General features: G+C 46.4%; 1 protein-coding gene across 1 annotated transcript in view; it reads left to right on the top strand.

Annotated features, from left to right (window-relative positions):
- CNOT6 (CCR4-NOT transcription complex subunit 6) overlaps window positions 1-21,856 on the top strand; it is a 153,360-nt gene that overhangs the window by 23,450 nt on the left and 108,054 nt on the right. Inside the window, exon 2 of the mRNA XM_085013590.1 lies at window positions 2,794-2,922. The gene's annotated coding sequence lies outside the window, so the exon portion shown is untranslated. The remainder of the gene's footprint in view (window positions 1-2,793; window positions 2,923-21,856) is intronic.

Raw genomic sequence — 21,856 nt, 5'->3', positions numbered from 1 at the left:
TTTCTTGTCTGTGGAAAGGTTCATTTGTGCCATATATTAGATTCTAGATATAAGTGATATCATATGGTATTTGTCTTTCTCTTTCTTATTTACTTCACTTAGTATGGGAATCTCTAGTTCCATCCATGTTGCTACAGATGGCATTATATATTTTGTTTTTTTCATGGCTGAGTAGTATTCCAGTGTGTATATATACCACATCTTCTTAATCCATTCATCTGTTGATGGACATTTAGGTTGTTTCCATGTCTTGGCTCTTGTGAGTAGTGCTGCTATGAACACAGGGGTGCATGTATCTTTTTCAATGACAGTTTTGTCCAGATATATGCCCAGGAGTGGAATTGCTGGATCATATGGTAGTTCTATATTTAGTTTTCTGAGGTACCTCCATAGTGTTTTCCACAGTGGTCGTAACAATTTACATTCCCACCAACAGTATAGGAGGGTTCCCTTTTTTCTCCAGTCTCTCTAGCATTTGTTATTTGTGGACTTATTAATGATTGAAGAGAGACATTAAAAAAAAAAAAAACAGGGAGTTCCCGTCGTGGCTCAGTGGTTAACGAATCCGATTAGGAACCACGAGGTTGTGGGTTCGATCCCTGGCCTTGCTCAGTGGGTTAAAGATCCGGCGTTGCCGTGAGCTGTGGTGTAGGTTGCAGATGTGGCTCGGATCCTGCATTGCTGTGGCTGTGGCCTAGGCCGGTGGCTACAGCTTGGATTCAACTCCAACCTGGGAACCTCCATATGCCACGGGAGTGGCCCTAGAAATGGCAAAACAAAACAAAACAAAACAAAAAAAAAAAACAGGTGGTGGGTAAACATGGCACACCTTGGATGTGGGCAGGCCCAATGGACTTGGGAGTCACTTGGGTGGCTATGTCTTAGAGTGACCCCCACATTGGTCTCCCCACTTTCATTTCTCCCCAGCCCACGGCAGTGGTACATTCATTTTATGTGGCTGCTGTAACGAAATTGGTGCTGAAAACGGTCAGTTGCATACCGTTCTGGAGGCTAGAAGTCCAAAATCAGTTTCACTGGGACAAAATCAAGGAGTCTGCAGAGCCACTCTCTGTCTGACGCTCCAGGGGAGGAGCTTCTTCCAGCCCCTGGGGGCTCCATGTGTTCCTTGGCTTGTGGCTGCTTTGCTCATTTTTGCCTCCATCTTCATATGGGCTTTTCCTCCATGTCTGTGTCTCTCCTCTGTGTCTCTTACAAGGACACTTTTCACTAGATCTAGAGCCCACCTGGATAATCCAGGATAATCTCATCTTGAGATCATTAATGAATTACATCTGCAGAGAGGTTTTTTTCTCAAATAGGGTTACAGGAGTTCCCATTGTGGCTCAGCAGGTTAAGAGCCCGACTAGTATCCATGAGGATGCAGGTTCAATCCCTGGCCCCACTCAGTGGGTTAAGGTTCTGGCATTGCTGTGGCTGTGGTGTAGGCCAGCAGCTGTAGCTCCTCTTCAGCCCCTAGCCTGGGAACTTCCATATGCCACATGTGCGGCCTTAAAAAACAAAAACAAACAAATAAGGTCACATTCATAGGTTCTGGGTCAAGGACATATCTTTTAGGGGGGAACCCCCTGCAAGTGGATCCCTCCTCTGCTCAGAGGTACCATCTCAGCTCTTCCCTCCACTTCCTACCACTCTTCCAACCCATCACTTCACTTCAGTCACACAGAATGGCCAGACCCCTGGATGTTTCTGGAACATGCCAGCCTGTTTCTGTACATGAGCTGTTCCTTCTGCCTGGAGCTGTCCTCCCCCAGAATCCCATGGGATCCTCTCTCCCTTCTTCAGCTCTTGGCTCCTCTGTCACTTTCTCAATGAAATTTTTCCTTGAACATTGTGCTTAATAATGAGCTTCCCCCCCTCCCCCGCCAATGTCCTAGCATCTCCCTTCCTCCCTCCTGGCTCTATTTATCTTCAGAGCAGAGCTTCTGTCAGCGGACCACCCACTGGATATGTGTCCCATGTCCATCTCCCTCATGAGAACATCCTCAGTGAGGGCAGGAATTCTTGTCTGCTTTGTCCACTGCTGTGGCTCCAGATTCTAGAACAGTGCTTGATGTGTGGTAACTGTTTTTGTTGGCTGAAAAGTCTGGGGATGGGATGGAGGGTGGAGTGAGGTTGAAGGTCCTTGGGCCCACCCAAGCTTGATGAATAGGGGTGGAGACTTGAACCCAGGACCTGCAGGGTCTGGTTGGCTGCCATGTCTCATTGCTCCTGTCCCTGTGTTGGTCTGCAACAGGCTCGCCGTCTACCTTTTTCTCTAAAATCAAGTCTTGCTTTTTAAATTTTTCTTAGAATAGAAAAGGGAGATTCTGTGTATTTACACATAAAGCTACTTCTTAATGGTTTCCCTGTGCTTCATTTTAGGCAAAACTCCAAATAACCCAGTCAGGGAACTTATCTTTTAAAGTAACTTTTTTGTTTTGCATTTATTTTTTCTGAAAGCATGATTCACGGCCATCAATTAAAGCAAAACAAATAACAAATAAAGAGGAAAGTCACCAATACTCTCAAAGATCTTTCTCAGAGGGAACCCCAGTGAGCCTTGCTCCTTCCTGTGTCTCTGTCCTTGGGGTGAAATCCGTGAGCCGGGCAAGCAGCTCGGAGAACCCTGGAGCCATCTTGTTAACACATGTGAGGCCTCCTGTCCTGAAAACCCCAAGCCAAACCTTGCTGAAGATTCAAATATGAACACAGAGACTGGTTTGAAATTTGGAACTCTGAGCCCCTGAAACGGAGACAGCCCTGTGTCTGAGAAAGCTGTGCTCTTTTTTTCAGGGTTGAGCTGATGGTTGGGCCAAACTCCTCCCCTCACTGGTGAGGAGCCTGAGGTCTGGCCTTCACTCGTCTTGTGGAGGAAGAAAAGGAACTTTGTTCAGCCAAGTTGGACACCTGGTCCTTTCAACCGTGAGTCTGTATCCTGTGCCCTTGAACTTGAACAGGAAGGCACTGGGAAAAGTCTGCCTCTCAGGGGATGGGAACAAGATGCTGCCAAGAATGTGCTGGAGAAGTCAGCCAGCACCCTGGTGGGCAGGAGTGGGGCTTCCCACCCTGAAGTAAAGCTGTCCACTCTGCAGCCCAGCAGGCTGATCTCTCCTCTCCCACTCTCGGGTTCTCAGAGGAGGCTCTGCAGGAATACACTTGAACCACTGCCTCCTCCTCACCCTTCTGAGGACTGGTGAGCCCGAGGCCAAGGGCCCAAGTAGTAGGCGTTCCCAGCTTGTGACCCTACATGGATGGGTGACCTCTTTTCTGAGTGACAGCCTCCCATCCGTACAATGGGCTAAGAGTACCCTGGGCAGTGCTGACAATTTAGTCAGCCCTGGGTAAAAGGCACTTGCCCTCCAGCAAGGCCAGAAGCTTGTTCCTGCCCCATCCATGTGTTTTCCCTTAAATACAAGCTCACTTTGGCAACCAGAACCTTTGGATTTCTTGTGCAACAAGCAAGTCCAAGTAGTGCTGTTTCTCAGGGCAGTAAGAGTGTCTGAGATGTATGCCTGTCCCCTGTCCCAGCAGGCCAGGCCTCAGTGCTCCTCCCTACAGCCCTTCTCAGCTTGACTGTCTGGGTCCCACTCCTATAGCCACCTCTCCACTCCATCCTCTTGATGGGCCACATGGCCCAATGCCTCATACCCCAGGGGCCAGAGGAGGACCTCAGGAAGGCCAGCACAGCCCTGCTCTATCCCTACTCACCTCCACCCGGGGATGTTCCTTAGCTTCCTTTAGCCCTGTGTCTTCCTCTGTGAGAGGAGGATGGTTGTGCTCACTTCACAGAGCTGTGGCCATGGCAACCTGTGGGCACCCTCATCATTGCTTCCCACACTGCTGGCCCCTGTAGGGACTGGCTCTGGCCCCTTTCTCCTTTGCAAAAATGTCCACATACTCCGAATCTGCACACCTTCCTATATCTTCCTCCTGCTCCTTTTGGGCCTGGGACTGGGAAGCCCTTTCATGCTCCCAACCCCCAGCTCTGCGTGCTTTCCTGGCTGGGTGCAGACAGCAGGAGAGCCCCACTGTCCACTAATGGCTTCCAGGTGCAGCTTGGCACACAGCTAAGCGGCCAGACTAGGCAGGCGGCAGGAGCCACAATTGGCAGGGGTGGGAGTAGGGTGGAGGGGAGGCGGGTCACTTGAGAGGGAGGAGAAGCTACAAAAGGGTCCTGTGGTTGGGACATGGCATCCAACTAGAAAGATCCAGGTGTGGCTGCTGAAGATGTTGTGATGCTCCACACCCCTCCCCTGGGACACCGTCTGTCATTCCATGTGGTCCTCGGATGGGCCCTAACCTGTCCATCCAGCAGCTGAATCTCTGCCACTTGTCCCTGAGTCCCTGCTTTGCAGAGGGCATGCCCTCTGTATGAAACACTCTCCCTGGCCCCTCTCTCAAGACCTACTCGGGGAAGCTCTCTGCACCCATGGCTCTCGGGCCCATAATCCTTCCCCTCACAGAAACTTCCACAGCCTCCTCTCTTGGCCCAGGCCACTTGTGGGCCATTTTGGGTGCTGAAGTGGGTGCTGGTAGAGTGGAGCCCTCACTCCTCCAGGGTTAGTCATCCCCACCTGTGCTGGGGGCTCCATGTCTCCAAGGCCTCCCATCTCTGCCTTCAGATCCCTGGTCCCAGTGAGGTTTGGAGCCAGAAGTGAGCCCTGGGGTGTAGAGTAAGGAAGGGGGTGGCAGATGAGTACCCTCACTGCCCAGATAACTTGTTCATCTCTATTGGTGAAGTTTGCCCCTTTTGAATCTTCAGAGGGAAGGTTATTCCCCAAAGGAGAGTCAGGATAACTCTCACTCCAATCAAGGTGCTCTTAAGACTCTCATTGCGTCGCCAGGGCCAATGCATATAAGCTCTTTGCTAAGAGTTCTTGAAAAGCAACCCTTCTTCTCTTTATTGTGGGTATTCTTTCTGGAAGACACCTCTGTGGGAATGATATGAGTGTAGAACTGTCACAGCTACTTGTTAACATGACAAAAGAACCTAGAGGAACAGGGGTCACCAGGAGGATGCCGTCACCATGGAAGAGTAGAGAGAAGAGTTGGGTTCTTGGTGATATTGTCTGAATAGCTGGAGCAAGTCTCACCCAAAATCCATCATTGGACTTTTTAGGTACATGATCCAATGCATTCCTTTGCTACTTGAGTCAGTTTGGTATGATTTTATGCCATTTGCATCCATAACTTAGAGAATCTTGTTCTCCCAAACCAGGAGACAACATGGTGGCTGAGTGGGAGGTAGGGTATGCAGGAAGATGGATGAAGCAGAAGCTCTTAACCAAAGAGTAGAGGGCAGGGACAGTTTTGCTGGGAACACCAGGCAGGGGAGAAGACACCTTCTTGGTGAGAGTCACTGTTCTCACAGAGAGAGGGCAGTGTCTGTGTGGGTGCCCACATTGACAGACTCCCAGCCAACAGTGTCTGTTGGGTATATAGGGATGGGAAATGCTATAGAAGCCCCAAGACTCACAGGCTTTGGAACAAAGGGTCTGTCCAGTGGTTCTGAACATGGAACAAAAGACACAGGGAACTTGAAGAACTCACATAAGGCAGGCCCTCTTCTGACATGTGTCCAGCTTCCTGGGCCCAGCAAATCTGGCTGCAGATGGTCATGCCTGTTATCCTGGGGCCTCAGGGCAGGCCCTGCAACCATGGGTAACTATTCCTGTGGTAGAAATAGGGGTCAGGCTTTGGGGGAGGGAGGTGACTACTTCAGAGCTGGAGATACTGGTTTTGGCTGAAGGGCTGGCTAGCAGGGAGGTGAGCATAGGAAAGTTGAGTCGTGATGTATTTGAAGACATCTGTGGCTTTTAGGTCCCAATAAGGGTAGGTTTGGGGCATCTGGGTCAACCTCTCTTTTTTTTTTTTTTTACTTTTTGCCTTTTCTAGGGCTGCTTCCGGCGGCATATGGAGGTTCCCAGGCTACGGGTTGAATTAGAGCTGTAGCCGCTGGCCTACGCCAGAGCCACAGAAAGGTGGGATCCGAGCCGCGTCTGCAACCGACACCACAGCTCACGGCAATGCCAGATCCTTAACCCACTGAGCAAGGCCAGGGACCAAACCCACAACCTCATGGTTCCTAGTCAGATTCGTTAACCACTGCGCCACGATGGGAATTCCTGGGTCAACCTCTTTAAGATGACAGTATGTCTTGAACGGGCAGGAGGCTTCCAGGACAGCATGGCTGATGCCTCATGCATTCCCATGTGGGCTGCATGGCTGGAAAGCACAGGGACTCCCCTGAGGCCCCTTCTCCTGCTTTTCTCAGGATTGGCCTGCAGTAGGCAGGAGAGGCTGGGGATGATGGCTTGTTGTACACAAGTCTCCCCAGACCCACATAGAGTAGGTGAGAGGGCTCCTTTGTTACTTCTTTCAACCGGAAATTATATTCAGGAAATGACAGTAGCTTAAACAAGACAGAAGTACATTTCTGTCCCATATACATGCAGTCTGGGCCTAGGCAGGCTACAGTTGAGGTGGAAGCTCCATGATGTCACCAGGGCCAAGGTTTCGTCCACCTTTGTGTTCCACCATTCTCATTGTGGAGTTCAAGGTTAAAAGATGGCTAATGGGCCTCCAGCTGTCATGCCCAATGTCTAAATGGCAAGAAAGGGAAGGAACAGAAATATGAAAGGTCAGCCTTTCTCAAAAGGCCCCAGAGGACTTCCACCTATATCCCATTAGCCACCTCCATCTAGAAGTGAGGCTTAGATGGAGTTCCCGTCTTGGCGCAGTGGTTAACGAATCCGACGAGGAACCATGAGGTTGCGGGTTCAGTCCCTGCCCTTGCTCAGTGGGTTAACGATCTGGCGTTGCCGTGAGCTGTGGTGTAGGTTGCAGATGCGGCTTGGATCGCGTGTTGCTGTGGCTCTGGCGTAGGCCGGCGGCTACAGCTCCAATTCGACCCCTAGCCTGGGAACCTCCATATGCCACGGGAGCGGCCCAAAGAAATAGCAAAAAAAAAAAAAAAAAAAAAGTGAGGCTTAGAAATGTAGCTTCTAACTTGGGTATATGAAGTAGGTATTTAAACCCAGTGAGGGTGTTCCCATTGTGGTTCAGCAGGTTAAGAACCCAACATAGTCTCTGTGAAGATGTGGGTTTGATCCGTGGCCTTTCTCAGTGGGTCAGGGATCTGGCATTGTCACAAGCTATGGCATAGGCTACAGATGTGACTCAGATCCAGTGTGGCTTTGGCTATGGCCTGTAATCGCAACTCTGATTTGACCCCTGGCCCAGGAACTTCCATGTGCCACAGGTGCAGCTGTAAAAAAAAAATTTTTAAATATATCTATATACTCTTAGATTGGAAGTATTGATATTGTCAATATGACTATATGACCCAAGGCAACAACAGATTCACTGCAATCCCTGTCAAGTTACCAATGACATTCTTCACAGAACTAGAACAAAATACTTTAAAGTATTTTACATTACAATACATTAAAGTAATTTAATGATGAGATCTATTCCATTGATCTATATATCTGTTTTTGTGCCACTACCATACTGTTTTGATGACTGTAGCTTTGCAGTACAGTCTGAAGTCAGAGAGCCTGATTCCTTCAGTTCCATTTTTTTCCCTAATATATCTTTGGCTATTTGGGAACTTTGTCTTTATGATTAAATTTGTTTCATGGCAAATTGAAACTAGTTAACATATAATATAAATACATATATAATACATGTATGTGAGAGAGAGAGATATGTATATACACATGAATATACACACATGCTTTTTCTCTTTCATGTAAATCTTCTCTGATCTTGAATAATTTCATTTTTGGAATAAACCTTATTTGTCATTACATATGTATTAGATACATATACAATTTATATTATAACTTCTTATATATTATATATAATATTTTATATATAGCAAATCAGGCTTATTCCAAAAATGAAAATTCAGTCAAGATCAGAAAATATTTACATAAAGGGAAAAGGGCATATGGCTGTATCAAGACATATAACAATGTATTTAATAATTCAGCAATCATTCCCTAAGAAAAAGTCCAAATATAATAAAAATGGGAAGAAAAAAACATTAACTGAGAGAAACATTTATCAAAACCAATAGCAAATATCATACTATTTACTGATAGGTTGAAATCATTTCATTAAAATTATCGGCAAAATATATTTCTGCTCTCATCATTAAATTACAGCCTATTTTAGAGATGCTAAAGAAATAGTTCAAGAAAAGAAAATATTTGCTTAATTGGCTATATTTGAAAAAAAAGACAAAATTATCTTTATTTGTGAACAAAATTATTGTACATCTAGAAAATCCAAGACCTTTTTGGCAACAGCCTACTAAGATTGATAAGAGAATTTAAAGTGGCTGAAAATATGATTTATAAAAAAAAAAATCTGTTCTTCCCCCTAATGAAAGCAAAAATGCGTTCACAATAGCTGTAAAATCTTTGAAATAATTTTAAAGAGAAAGATACAGAACTTATATGAGAAAAACTATGAAACTTAAAGGAAATTTAATTTGTCAAAATTTAACAAATAGAGAAATTTTAAATTCTTATATGGGAAAATGTAATACCATAAAAATGTCATTTTCCTCAAATTAGAATAGAAATTTAATGTGTTTTGGCCTTTGAGGGTTGGAGGAAAGAGATGGGAAGGAAGATAGGGAGTGAGACAAATGCCTTAAAATTTTATAGTAAAGAGTATAGTATACAAGTAAATTATTAAAATAAAAAGGTTAGGGAAATTGACCTACCAGATGTTAAATCTTATTTTAAAGTCACTTTAACTAAAACAGTCTGTTGGGAATGTCTTGTATTTATAGTCTGGCACAGTAAGATGAGTGAGCTTCCTGTGGCCACTGGATATCTGGAGGATGGCTGACCTCTATTTGCCAAGGCCCAAGAGGGTGTCTACAGAATGAATTTCCAGATCAGGGGTAGAGGGAGGGTCTTTCGAAGCCAAACAAGGAAACATTGCCAGTTTAAGAAAACTACAGCCAGAGGTTGCTGAGAGAATCCCAGAAGCAGTCAGCCAAGGAAAGGAATAGCATTTGGTTATCTGCCATACCCGGAGGCCATGAACACAAAATAAAAACAGTACCTCTCCTTCCTCCCTTCTACCCCTCCAACCCTGGAGGAGTCAGAGAATACGGCACAGAACAGTGAAGGAACTGGTCAGGTCCCCCATTTTCCACCACAGGAATCCCAGCATGAGGCTGGCCCCAGTGAAGTTCAGGGACAATCTCCACATCATGGAGGAAAAGACGTGGTGTGAAAGAGGGAGGTGCTTCTGCTTTCACCCTCTGGAGTGCATCTCTTACTCAGTCATGTTGTAATCAAGCACTAGTTGTAATCATCCATCTGTTCAGGTGTCTATTATGTATCAGCTCTTAGTCTGGGTACATGTTAGGTTCCTAGGGCTGTCATAACAAATTACAGTAGTCTAGACGACTTGGTTGTGAGAGTTAGTCTTTCACAGTTCTGGAGGCCAGAAGTCTGAATTCAAAGTGTTGGCAAGGCTGGCTCCTTCTGAGACTCTGAGGAAGAATCCATCCCATGCCTCTTCCAGCTTTTGGTGCCTGTGGGTAGTCCTTGGTGTTCCTTGTCTTATAGAAGCATTACTATAGTACCTCTGTCTTCACATGGCTTCTCCCCTCTGGCACTATCTGTGTATCTTCTCCTTTCTGTCTTTTACAAGGTTATTTGTCATTGAATTTAGGGACCATCTTAATCCAGGGTGTTCTTATCTCAAGAAGTTTACCTTAATGACAAATGGAAAGGCTTTTGTTCCAATGAAGGTCACATTCTGACGTTCTAGGTAGGCATATCTTTTTTGAGGGGGCATCATTCAACCCACCGTAGAACTATAGCAGGCATGTCAGTCACAGTAGCTTCCATAAATAGTCTCTCCTTCCTGTGAAGGAAGTGTTAAAAGTCTCTTGCTCAGGGAAAGGGTGTGTTGTACTTGGTAATGGGATCAGTTTGGTCACCAGACTCAATCTGCTTAGGGAGATTGTGGTGATGAATAGGACAATCAGACTGGCTCCTTTCAAAATTTAGATTGAGAATATGGTAGTTGAGAAAGAGAACAAAGAGAGTTGCCATTAGAAAGAGAACAAAGTAGTATAAAAATTACTAAGTACAATAATATCAAAATTCTAATGAGAAATATACAAGATTTATGTACTTAAAACTGTAAAACATTACTGAAGCAAATTAATAAAGTTCTAAATAGTAGAGAGGTATACCATATTCATGGATTGTAAGGCTCAATCTGGTTAAAATGTCAGTTCTCCTTAAATTGATCTATAAGTTTAATGATATTCATATGAAAATTCCAGCAAACTCATAAGGTGATTTAAAAATTTATATGGAAACATAAAGAGCCAAGACAAACTTGAAGAAAAACAAAGCTGGAGGATTTATACTATGTGATACCAAGATTACTACAAAGCTATGGGAATCAAGACATTGTGGTGTTGATGTAAAGACAGATACACAGACCAATGGAAAGAATCCAGAGCCCCAAAATAGACTCACACACATATTTTCAACACAGGCAATTCAGTGGGAAGAGGAAAATCTTTTCACTAAAAGGAGCTGGGTCAACTGGAAATTTATATACAACAATGAATCTCAATCCCCTACCTCACACCATACAGAAAAATTACTTTGAAATGAATCATAGGCTTATATGTAAAAGATGAAAGGATAAAGCTTCTAGAAGAGGGAGTTCCCATTGTGGTGCAGCGGAAATGAATCTGACTAGTATCCATGAGCATGTGGTTTCAATCCTGGCCTTGTTCAGTGGGTTGGGGATCTGGCATTGCCATGAGATATGGTGTAGGCTGGTGGCTACACCTCCGATTTGACCCCTAGCCTGGGATGGGAATTTCCATATGCCACAGGTACAGCCCTAAAAAGCTAAAAAAAAAAAAAAAAGCATCTAGAAGACAATAGGGAAATATCTTTCTGATCTCAAGGTGGACAAAGGTTTCTTAAATTGGATGTAAACAGCACTAAATATAAAAGTGACAAATTTGACTTCCATAAAACTAGAAAACTTTTGCTCACCCACAAATATCATTAAGGAAGTGAAAAGGCAAGCCGAAGACTGAGGGAAAATATTCATAGTACATATATCTGACAAAGGACTAGAATGTGTAGAATATCTAGATTTTATAAAGAGCGACTATTCATCCAAAAGAATATGATAAAACACAATAAAAATGAAAAATTTTTGAATGAGCACTTTTACAGAAGAGAATACCCAAATGACCAATAAGCATATGAAAAGGTGCTTAGTTTCATTAATCATAAGGAAAATACAAATTCAATGAAATACCACTACTCACCCCTTTGCATGCCTAAATTTATAAGACTAGCAGTACCAATTGTTGATGAAGGCATGAAACAAGTGAAACTAGTATGCTTTGCAACATATTGATACTCTATACCCAGCAATCTCACTCTAGGCATTTACCCAAGATAAACAAAACCAGAAGTTCACACAGACTTATACAAGGATGTTTATGCAGTATGATTCAATTTATATGAAGTTCTCAAGAACAGTTTAATCTGTGATGATAGAATTCAGAACTGTGGTTGCCTATGGGGGTGGGACAGATATGGGTTGACTAGGGATGGGGTGTGAGGGAACTTTCATGGGTAAAGGAAATATTTTTTATCTTGATCTGGGTGGAGATTGCATGGGTGTAGGCATAGATTAAAAACTCACCACCTTTGGGAGTTCCCGTTGTGGCTTATGGAAACTAATCTGACTTGTATCCATGAGGACACAGGTTCGACTCTTGGCCTCGTTCAGTGGGTTAAGGATCCGGCATTGCTGTGAGCTGTAGCATAGACCAATGGCTTATAGCTCTGATTTGACCCCTAGCCTGGGAACCTCCATATGCCAAGGGTACTGCCCTAAAAAAGGGAAAAAAAAAAACACCAAAAAACTCACTGCCTTTGTACTTAAGATTTGTGCATTTGTATGTAAACTACTGTATGTAAATTTCAGTAAGACAATAATAAGAAAGCAAGGGCCAGGAAATAGCTAGATCCCCATGCTGTCTTTACAATAAATTCCTCATTTTTCAGCAGGGCCTGACCTGGTCTCTGACACTTGAAGACAAAAGACCTTGTTCTCAAGCTGTGAGGATCAGGATCTGACAGGCTCCTTGCTAGGGACCATAGAGTAACTATCTGGGTCAAATAGGGCAGAGTGTGTGTGTACACACGCTTGTGTGTTTATGCATATTTCTGTTTTGACCAGCAAAGTGTTTTAAGCTTTTTGAATGTCATTGCCTTTGGATAGGACAGACACACTCCATTGTCAGCCCCCAGGGCCAGCACTTGGGGCATGGAGCTCCAGGGCCTGCTTGCTTTACCTCCTCTCTGGTGACCCCTGCTAGCCCCTGGCCCCCACCCAAGCCACGTGGGCTCATTGCTCACCCATTCCACCTCTTTTTGAGGCCCTTCTGGCTGCTCCCTCATAATCCTTACTCAGGACCCCTGATTCTTGGCCCTGCAGGCCCTTTACTGGGAGGCCCATGGGCAAGAAGTCAGGATAGGGTTGGCCATCCCCCTACTCTGTCCCTGTGGTCATTCCCTTCTGGGACCTCCTGCCTGGGCCCCAGCTTTGCCTGCCCCATGCTCCCCACGCCCTTGCTGAGTTGGGGTAACTTGCAGCCATCGCCATGCCAGGCCCAAGAAGAGAGCTGCTGGGAGGGGTTTTCATCATGAAGCCAAAGTGCCACCAAACAGTTCTGACCCCATCAGCCCTGTTGAAATGGGCTGCAAAGGTGACAACGTGTGATTCCAGAGAACAAGCCAGAGGATGGCTGACCGGGGGAGAGTGCTGTGTGCCTCAGCAGGGAGGAAATGACGAGCGCTGTGTCAGAGCCTCGTAAACAACATGACTTCACGCTTGTCCCGCACACACCCCTCTGAGGTCATGCAGACCCCGCCCGTCCCCTGGGCCTGCTGCACACAGGCCCTGACACCACGGGGCTGCGCACTTCTGCGGGGGGGTGCCTGCAGCTTGCGCAAGGACCATATGTGTGGGGGCCGCTCCAAGGGGACACACTGGCCCTGCCCACGAACTGTCAAAGAACCAGACAATTTTCTGTGCCATGCCTTGGCCTGGGCACTGGGGACCCATGAAGTAGCCCTTGCCCCTGGCTCTCCAGGCCTGGTGGGGAACACAGCTATGTGACTGTCCCATCACAATGCAGAGTGGCCAGCTGGTAGGGATAAGCCAGCAATATCCAAGGACCTGGGGCTGCCAGAAAGAGGGGTTTCTTCTCACCAAGGGCCAGAGAAGGCTTCTGGGAGGAGGAAATTTTGAACTTTGCCTTGGAGAAGCTTGCCAAAGAAAGCAAAGGAGAAGGACTTCAGGAAGGGTATTCAGAGAAGGCTGCTCAGAGGAAGAAGGCCAAGTGCAGGGGCCAGAGGAATGCTGACCTATCGGCCTCTGGTTTCCTACGTTCTATGTCCCAGAGGGACCCTGGGAGCCACATAGATTAAGAGCAGTTGAGCACTCCTGCTTTCCTGCTCCTGATTCCCCAAGAGCAAGCAGAGGGCATGGGGATGACAGGTGCTGCCGGCCCTCACACTTCCTATGACGGGGACACACCTCCTGGGCAGACCCCTGAGGCCCAGTGGTCCTAACAGAAAGTCCTGCCTCCCACAGCATCCACACTCTGAAAACCCTGACCTTCACCACCCAGGACCCCCAAACCCACAGGGTTCCTATAGTTGCCCCCCATGTCTGCTCTTCACCCTGGCTGCTCTCTCCCGGCCACATGGCAGGCAGCCAACATTTCTTGGGTCGCCCAGGGACAGCCCCTGATGTAGCTTCAGGTTCTTTGCCTGGATATGAAGAAGGGTGAGTACCTGGCAGTGTAGCCCCTACTCTGGGCCCCCGCTGTTAGCCAACCTCACCCCCAGTCATCTTGTTCATGTTCACGGCTGGCTGGCAGGGAGAGTGACTTCCCCCATGCAAGACTGGGAACCACTCTTGCTTGTGGCCACAGCTGGGGCACAGTGCAGCGGGGCTGGAGCTCAGAACCCGGCGTGGGAAGGCCCAGTCTGGCCCAGCCTGCCTGCCTGTGCAGCGAAGTTGGCAGGTGCAGACACAGCTGCCTGCCAGAGAAGCAGGAAGCTGGGCCTGAGGCTGAGCAGGGAGGGCAGGGAGGCCCTCTTCTGAAGTGTGGCTGCTGCCTGGCTCTGGCCACCCGTGGCTTTGTGGCAGGCCATATACCCCTTTCATCTTTAAAGACAAGCTGAAAATTCAGATTTAAGACCAATATCTTCTTCTTTTTTTTTTTTTTTTCTTCTGCAGTTTGTGCTTTGGGGTTTTTTAAAAAATTTTTATTTTTTCTATTATAGTTGAGTAACAGTATTCTGTCAGTTTCTGCTGTACAGCAGAGTGACCCAGTCTTATATATACATTCTTTTTCTCACATTATCCTCTATCATATCCCATCACAAGCAACTAGATATAGTTCCCTGTGCTATACGGCAGGATGAGACCAATATCTTCTGATAGTAAATTGCGGGCAACCAATTCACAATGTTAAGATGCTCTATGGGGGCCAGATAAACATGACACTCTGGGCTGGCGTGGTCTCCAATAGCCATTACACCTGCTGAATCATGTGGCCTTTTGTTAAAATGTTACACCCAATTTACCAATGAGGCTACTGAGGCCCGACCTACGTGACTGCCTGCATGGGGATCCAGGTCTGTGCATTCTATCCCACCCCTTGGCCCCCTTCCCAGTCTGGCTGCCTTGCTGAAGGTTTGATGGTGACCACAAACTAAGCAGTTGCTGCTGCCCCTGCTCGCTGCATGATACAGAGGCTTGAGTCACCCCCTGTCACCAACAGAGCCCTGGATAGGAGTTTCCAAAGCTTAGTCCTGGCCTTTGGAACAGTCTGCAGGTCCTGGGCTGACTCCTATCTCATGCCGAGGAGAACGCACTGTCTTCAGGCTGGTTCCCTGGGCCCAGACACCACACATACAAAGGCTAGGCCCAGTGGGCTGCTCTCACCCCAGCCCAGAGCCTGCCCCAGGGATCCCGGCAGAAGCTGGCCTGCCCACACTTGGACCCACAGCCTGGACCTGTCTCAAGGAGGCTGCTGTTAACACCTTTCCAGGCCTTGCCTATCTGCTGCTCCCCACTCAGCAAGGAAGGGTCCCAAGGGCTCAAAGGCCGTAGTGTCCCCAGCTGAATTGCTGCAGCTTCCTTGGACTGAAAGTGCACTTCTCACCATGTCCCATAGAGCAATTTTTGTGCTTCTGGCTGAAATCAGGTGAGCCGTTCTACCTCCTTGTCATCATTACCCAAATCTGGAGAGCTCGTGTTTACTTGGCGTGATACAAACAGTGCTGAGCACCTCTGCTGCCCTGGTTCACGCACTCTTAGCATCAGTCCTCTGCGAGAGCTATCATTTTTGTCTTTGTGGTACAGAAATTGTCTGTGGTGATACTGGAATTTAGTGGCAGAATCAACTCTGGGACCCAGACTTATCTAGCCTCAGAATCCTTGCTTTTACTTTTTATGCATCTTCCCTCCCACACAGTTCTGGGTTCAAGTGTCTACCCCACCTGTCACTCTGTACCCCTCAGCCTCGGTTTCCTCCTCTATGAACAGACTAGCAATCCCCATGTGCAAGCTCATTATGAAGCTGTGAGGAAAGAATTAACACAGCAGGCTTAACTGCACAATCCTTGTATGTCCTCAGGGGAGCCTGGAACCAAGATTAACCCTTGGCCAATTCCTGGGAATATGTGGCCCTCAGAATTGGGGTTGTTTTTTTTTTTTCTCTTTCTTTCTTTTTCTTTCTTTCTTTCTTTCTTTCTTTCTTTCTTTCTTTCTTTCTCTTTCTTTTCTTTTCTTTCTTTGTCTTTTCCTTTTTGTTTATTTGTTTGTTTGTTTTTAATTGATGATGCTACATGTGCCTGGATCAATAGGGGGCATTGCTAAGAAGTACCAGCCAGGATTGTTCTGTGCAAACATAAAGACTGCTGATATATCTGGTTTCCCCTCTGGGATCCTGAGTTTTGGTTGCCATAGCAGGATGTGCCTATGTTGCTAGCTCTCTGTAAGAGTCTGAGATCTAGAGATTTGAGTGGCCTTGCCTGGACAGAGACATTTCATACATGTCCCTATAGTTCTCTGCTATAGAGAAAAGTGTGTCCTGTGTGGACCCAGTTGGGGAAGGACTTGAAAGCCTGTGCCTGACCTTCCTGGAACTTATCTGATGTACTTCTTTTTTGCTTTTACTCGGTGTCCTTTTCTGTAATAAACTTTAGCCATGGATATAATAGTATTGAGTCTTATGAGTTCTAGGATGGTCTTGAGGCCCCTAAAAACAGAAGCTTACAGGAAAGTTATATAAAGTGTCACCCATGGCTGGAGCATGGAAAGGGCCTCAGCAGTGGAGGCCAGGATTATCACTTCTGGAAATTCAGCCTGTTCCCAAATTTCCCTGTTGACCTCATCCCCTTCTTTTATCTCTGGTGGGGTTTGACGTTGGCCCTCAGTTCTGCTCTTTGCTTTCCTAATTGGATTTTAGCATTCACTCCCCCAATGGCTTCTTCAGAGCTCCCACCAGAGCATCCCAGATCAGGGCTGACCCATGACGTGATGGGTGAGATCAGTCAATTCCACAGCCCAACCCACTCCTGAGAGGTGATAAGGTATATTGCCAGGTAGGAGAGCAGGCCTGCAGGGGAAGGGAAAGGTCAAAAAGGCTGTGGGGGGAATTCCTGTCGTGGCGCAGTGGTTAACGAAGCCGACTAGGAACCATGAGGTTGCGGGTTCGATTCCTGCCCTTGCTCAGTGGGTTAACGATCCGGCGTTGCCATGAGCTGTGGTGTAGGTCGCAGACGTGGCTCGGATCCCGCGTTGCTGTGGCTCTGGCGTAGGCTGGCGGCTACAGCTCCGATTAGACCCCTAGCCTGGGAACCTCCCATATGCCGCAGGAGCGGCCCAAGAAATGGCAAAAAAAAAAAGACAAAAAAAAAAAAAAAAAAAAAAAGGCTGTGGGGTTTGAATGAAGCTCTTTGCACAAACTTAGACCATGTCTTTTCATGTCTTCTGGAGCCAGTGCTAAGACAGTGCTTCCCCATCCCAGAAAGGGTCAGTGTAACTGTGCTCGTCCTAAGGGGCCAGAGGGCTGTACATGGAATCAGGCCCTGGGAGGGAGGGGCAGATCTGAAACCTTGGGAAGAAAGGAAGAAGTGTGCAGACACAGTAAATATTGTTGAATCAATGGTGTCAAAGCCCACAAGTCAAAGACCACAGGAATATACAGTCAAAGACAGTCAACATCAAGGGAAATTACATATTCCAGAAGGACTTGTGGAATCTGGAGTGGGGAGGGGCTTTTAGAATGGGGGCTTGTACTGGATGTTTCTAAGGAGCAATTTGGGGAATGCAGCTCAGTTCTAGATTGGGTGCTGTAGGAAGCAGAGGGAATTTGGTGATTCTTAATAACATTTACTAAGGCAATAGGAGGAACAGAGATACTTAGAGTTGTCTTTGGTAAAGAAGCATTAGTCACTCAGGGGTCCGGGAGAAGACTGCTGGTATTTGTGTGGTTGCGTGTTTGCCTCAGTCTAGCTCCGCCATGTTCATGGGGTGGCCTTGCCTGATTATTGCTGTGTTCCACAGAAGTCGTTTGTGTTCACCGGGGAATATTATAGCCTCTGTGGCAACCTCCAGGTGCTGGGCCATTTTTCATGTTCTTGGTGTATCATCCAAGTGGCTCCGTGTTTTCCTATCTTCTGAGGCCACCTTTCTCCACCTCCTCTGGTTTCCAAGTGAAATAACCTAGGATGGTCCCTGCTGGCATTTTTCTGAGAATTCTTAGGAGGTATAGACTCATCTTGGAAATTGACGGCTCCCAGTGAATCACACCCCTCAGCATACCCTGGTGTAAGCTCTTCCCTCAGAATGTTGGCTGAGCCTGTTACTTGTTTTAACCAATAGAATGAGTCAGAAGTGACTCTGGGCCAGTGACAGTCCTGAGCCTGTAGAAGGCCCAACAGGTCCTACTTTTGCACCCTTGAGAGCTGGATGTCAGAAGTCTGGCTTTTCCTGCTGGAAAACCTACTGGGAAGGACCACATGGAGGGAGAGGCTCAGGGAGAAGGAGGAGGACCAAGAAACTGAACAGCAGTGAATGTGGAGGCTTCAGGGGTGTGACTGCCGCTGAGCCAGACTGGCCAGCCTCTGGCAGCTGGAGCCATACTAACCGAAGCCCCATCAGATGAATGAAGAAACCACCCTGACTGTTTGGCTTCAGCAGACGTCACGCAGAGCTGTGCTCTATCTGAACCTCTTGGCCTTTATTTTCCTTTGATGACAGTGTGAGAACAATATTTTGCTGTATCTTAACATTCTTTTAACTTTCTCTTACTCTATCATCAGAAGTCGTGGAGGAGTTCCTGTTGTGGTGCAGCAGAAACGAATCTGATTAGTATCAATAAGGATGCAGGTTCAATCCTTGGCCCTGCTCAGTGGGTTGGGGACCTGGCATTGCCATGAGCTATAGTCTGGTGTAGGTGGCAGACACAGCTTGGATCCCATGTTGCTGTGGCTGTGGCATAGGCTAGCACCTGCAGATCTGATTCAACCCCTTGCCTGGGAATTTGCATGTGCTGTGGGTGCGGCCCTAAAAAGAGAAAAAGAGAAAGAAATCATGGAAATGCAGTGATAGGTTGCAGCTGACACTGGCCTCAGAAATTAACACAGTGCAGAGTAGACAAACAGGAGAATACATGCCCCAACTAAGGACAGCCCTGCTTGGCCTTTAGGTTGACTTTGGCTTTTGTGGTTTATCATTTTGAAACTTCTCATCTAGAGCAAGTATTTTCACTCAACAAATCAAGAATTTCATACTCCCTGAGTAGTAGGAGGTCTTCTTAGTTTTCTGTTGCTGTACACAGCAACAGAAATGAACCCAAAGCCTAGTGGCTTAAAACAATGTGCAGGAATTCCCGTTGCGGCTCAGCAGGTTAAGAACCCAACATAGTGTCCATGAGGATGCCAGTTCAATCCCTGGCCACTGGGTTAAGGATCCCGTGTTGCTATGACATAGGACAGCAGCTGCAGCTCTGATTCGACCCCCAACCTGGGAGCTTCCATATGCTGCAGGTGTGGCCCTAAAAGAAAAAAAAAAAGCATCATGCAGTTATTTTCTCACAGTTATTGTGGGTCAGGAATCAGGTGTGGCTTATCTGGTGCTGCTGACTTAGGGATGCTTACAGAACTGCAGTCAAGGTGTCTGAAGGCTCGACTGGGAAAGGATCCACTTCCACGCTCACACACATGCTTGTTGGCAGAACTTGTGGATTATTAGACTAAGGGCCTCAGTTCCTCACTGGCTGTTGGCCTGAGGCCATCCTCAACTCCTTACCACATTGGCCTCACCATAGGCAGCTCAGGACATGGCAGCTGGCTTCCCCAAAGTGAGCAAAAGAGAAAAAAGTGCCAGCAAAAAAGAGTGTGTGGGCAAGATGGGAGTTTTGCCATCTTTTACAGGCCTAATCTCAGAAATGACATCCATCATTTCGCTGCATTCCATTTTTTAGGAACAAATCACTTGTCCAGGCCTCTCATGAAGTGAGCTGCAGGGCTGTGCCCACACTCCAATTCACCAGGCAGAGATGAGAACCAAAAGTGGCAGTGACCAGCAGCCACTGCATGTCCAGAGAAGGGCCAAAGCTTGTCACCACAGCTGTTGCCTCCCGGGGTAGAGGCTGATGTTTCAGAGCATCTTGCCTCTTGGAAGCTAGCCAGTCACCTCACTGGGATTCAATCCAAGGTCTCCTCTGGCAAGATGGAAGCAAGTGGTAATCACAATGCAATGACTATATAGCTGACCCTTGAATAGTAGGTAGAGGGGGAATTAGGGGCCCTGTCAAAAACCTGCTTATAGCTTTACAGTTGGCCCCCTATATCCAAGCTTCCACATCTGTGGATTCAACCAACCTTAGAATGGTACATATTTACTGAAAAGAAAATCCAGGTATCAATGGACCCGTGCTGTTCAGACTGTGTTGTTCAAGGGTTAACTATAGTGGGGTTGGGGTCATACTCAGGCACTTTTGGAAACAGGCCACATTTTCGGATGTCAAAATGGATCAAGAGATTTAAACCTACCCTTTGTCCTGTTAACCTCCCCCCCTTCTATGAAACTCAAGAATTAGGACAAATCAGAAAATCATACCACATTCATTTTTATTTTTTAATTTTTAATTTTATTTATTTATTTTTTCTTTTTAGGGCTGCACCCTTGGCATATGGAAGTTCCCAAGCTAGGGGTCAAATCGGAGCTACAATTTCCAGCCTACACCACAGCCACAGCAACACAGGATCCAAGCCACGTCTTCAAGCTACACCACAGCTCACGGCAAAGCCAGATCCTAGACCCACTGAGCAAGATCAGGGATTGAACCTATAACCTCATGGTTCCTAGTCAGATTTGTTTCCACTGCGCCACGATGGGAACTCCCCACATTCATTTTTAAATGGTCTTATTTTAGTTCACAAAGAAATGTGAATATTTCAGCATATTCATATGATTATCTCCAGGAGGTAGAACTATAGGCAAAGTTAATTTTTATCTGCATATTCTATGATGAAAATGAGTTAATTTTATATTAAGAAATTATTTTACCAACATATATTGGTAAACACATATTTTACCAACATATATTGGCAGTTCATTATTTAAAAAGCACATATAGGAGTTCCTGTCGTGGCGCAGTGGTTAACGAATCCGACTAGGAACCATGAGGTTGCGGGTTGGGTCCCTGCCCTTGCTCAGTGGGTTAACGATCCGGCATTTGCCGTGAGCTGTGGTGTAGGTTGCAGACGCGGTTCGGATCCCGCGTTGCTGTGGCTCTGGCGTAGGCCAGTGGCTACAGCTCCGATTGGACCCCTAGCCTGGGAATCTCCATATGCCATGGGAGCGGCCCAAGAAATAGCAAAAAAAGACAAAAAAATAAAAAATAAAAAATAAAAATAAAAAAATAAAAAGCACATATAGAAGCATTTAAAATGGTCAAGGCTTGGCTTAAGTATTTATGACATAGCCATACAACAAACCCTTATGTGATCATTAAAATGGTGCTTGCAAAAATTTTTTTGAAAAGTTTTTAGCAGCACAGAGAAATCCTTATAAATGAGTTTAAAATAAAAATTAGATATCATTTAGAAAAAAGATTCAGTTACCTATTAAGGTTTGGCTTCAATTGCAATGAAGTTTTCCCCACACCACCAAGCAACTCTCCAACACCAGCTGGGTGTCCTGCAGTTCAATGTGATTCTGACACTATCCACCTGGAAAGTGCCTCAGATTCCTCAGGTTAAGGGCTCAGTCCTCCAGGCTACCTTCCACTTCAAAGGCCAATTCCAAGTCTAGGGTGTTAACGGTACTTCTGACTGACCGGCAATAAATCAGAGGTTGCCATGACCCCCTCCTTGGGTTAGATTAATTTGCTGGAAGGGCTCATAGAACTCAGGAAACTTGTTTACTCACAGGTTAATTAATCCTTTGGTTACTTACAAAGGATTTTAAAGATGCAAATCAGCAGCCAATGAAGAGATACCTGGCAGAAGCCCCAAATGAAGGAGCTTCTGTCTCCTTAGAGTTTGGGCCCAGTCTGGTCATTGGAGAAGCATTCTGGTCCACTAACCTGGAAGTTCTCTGAACTGCTCCCTCCCCTACTGCAAACCCCCTTTTTGGGTTTTTATGAAGGTTTCATTATAGAGGCCCAGTTGATTAAATCGTTGGCTATTGGTGACTGATTCAACCTCTGCCCTCCCCAGAAATCAGAGGTGGAACTGAAAGT

The sequence above is a fragment of the Sus scrofa genome, chromosome 2 (assembly GCF_054392235.1).
Source record: "Sus scrofa isolate SSC_HxYL_T2T_F1_AM1 chromosome 2, Sscrofa_HxYL_maternal_Yorkshire_Landrace_v2.0, whole genome shotgun sequence".
NCBI lineage: Eukaryota > Metazoa > Chordata > Mammalia > Artiodactyla > Suidae > Sus > Sus scrofa.
Note: the sequence above shows the minus strand (reverse complement) of the source record. Positions and strands in the feature narration are given on the sequence as shown.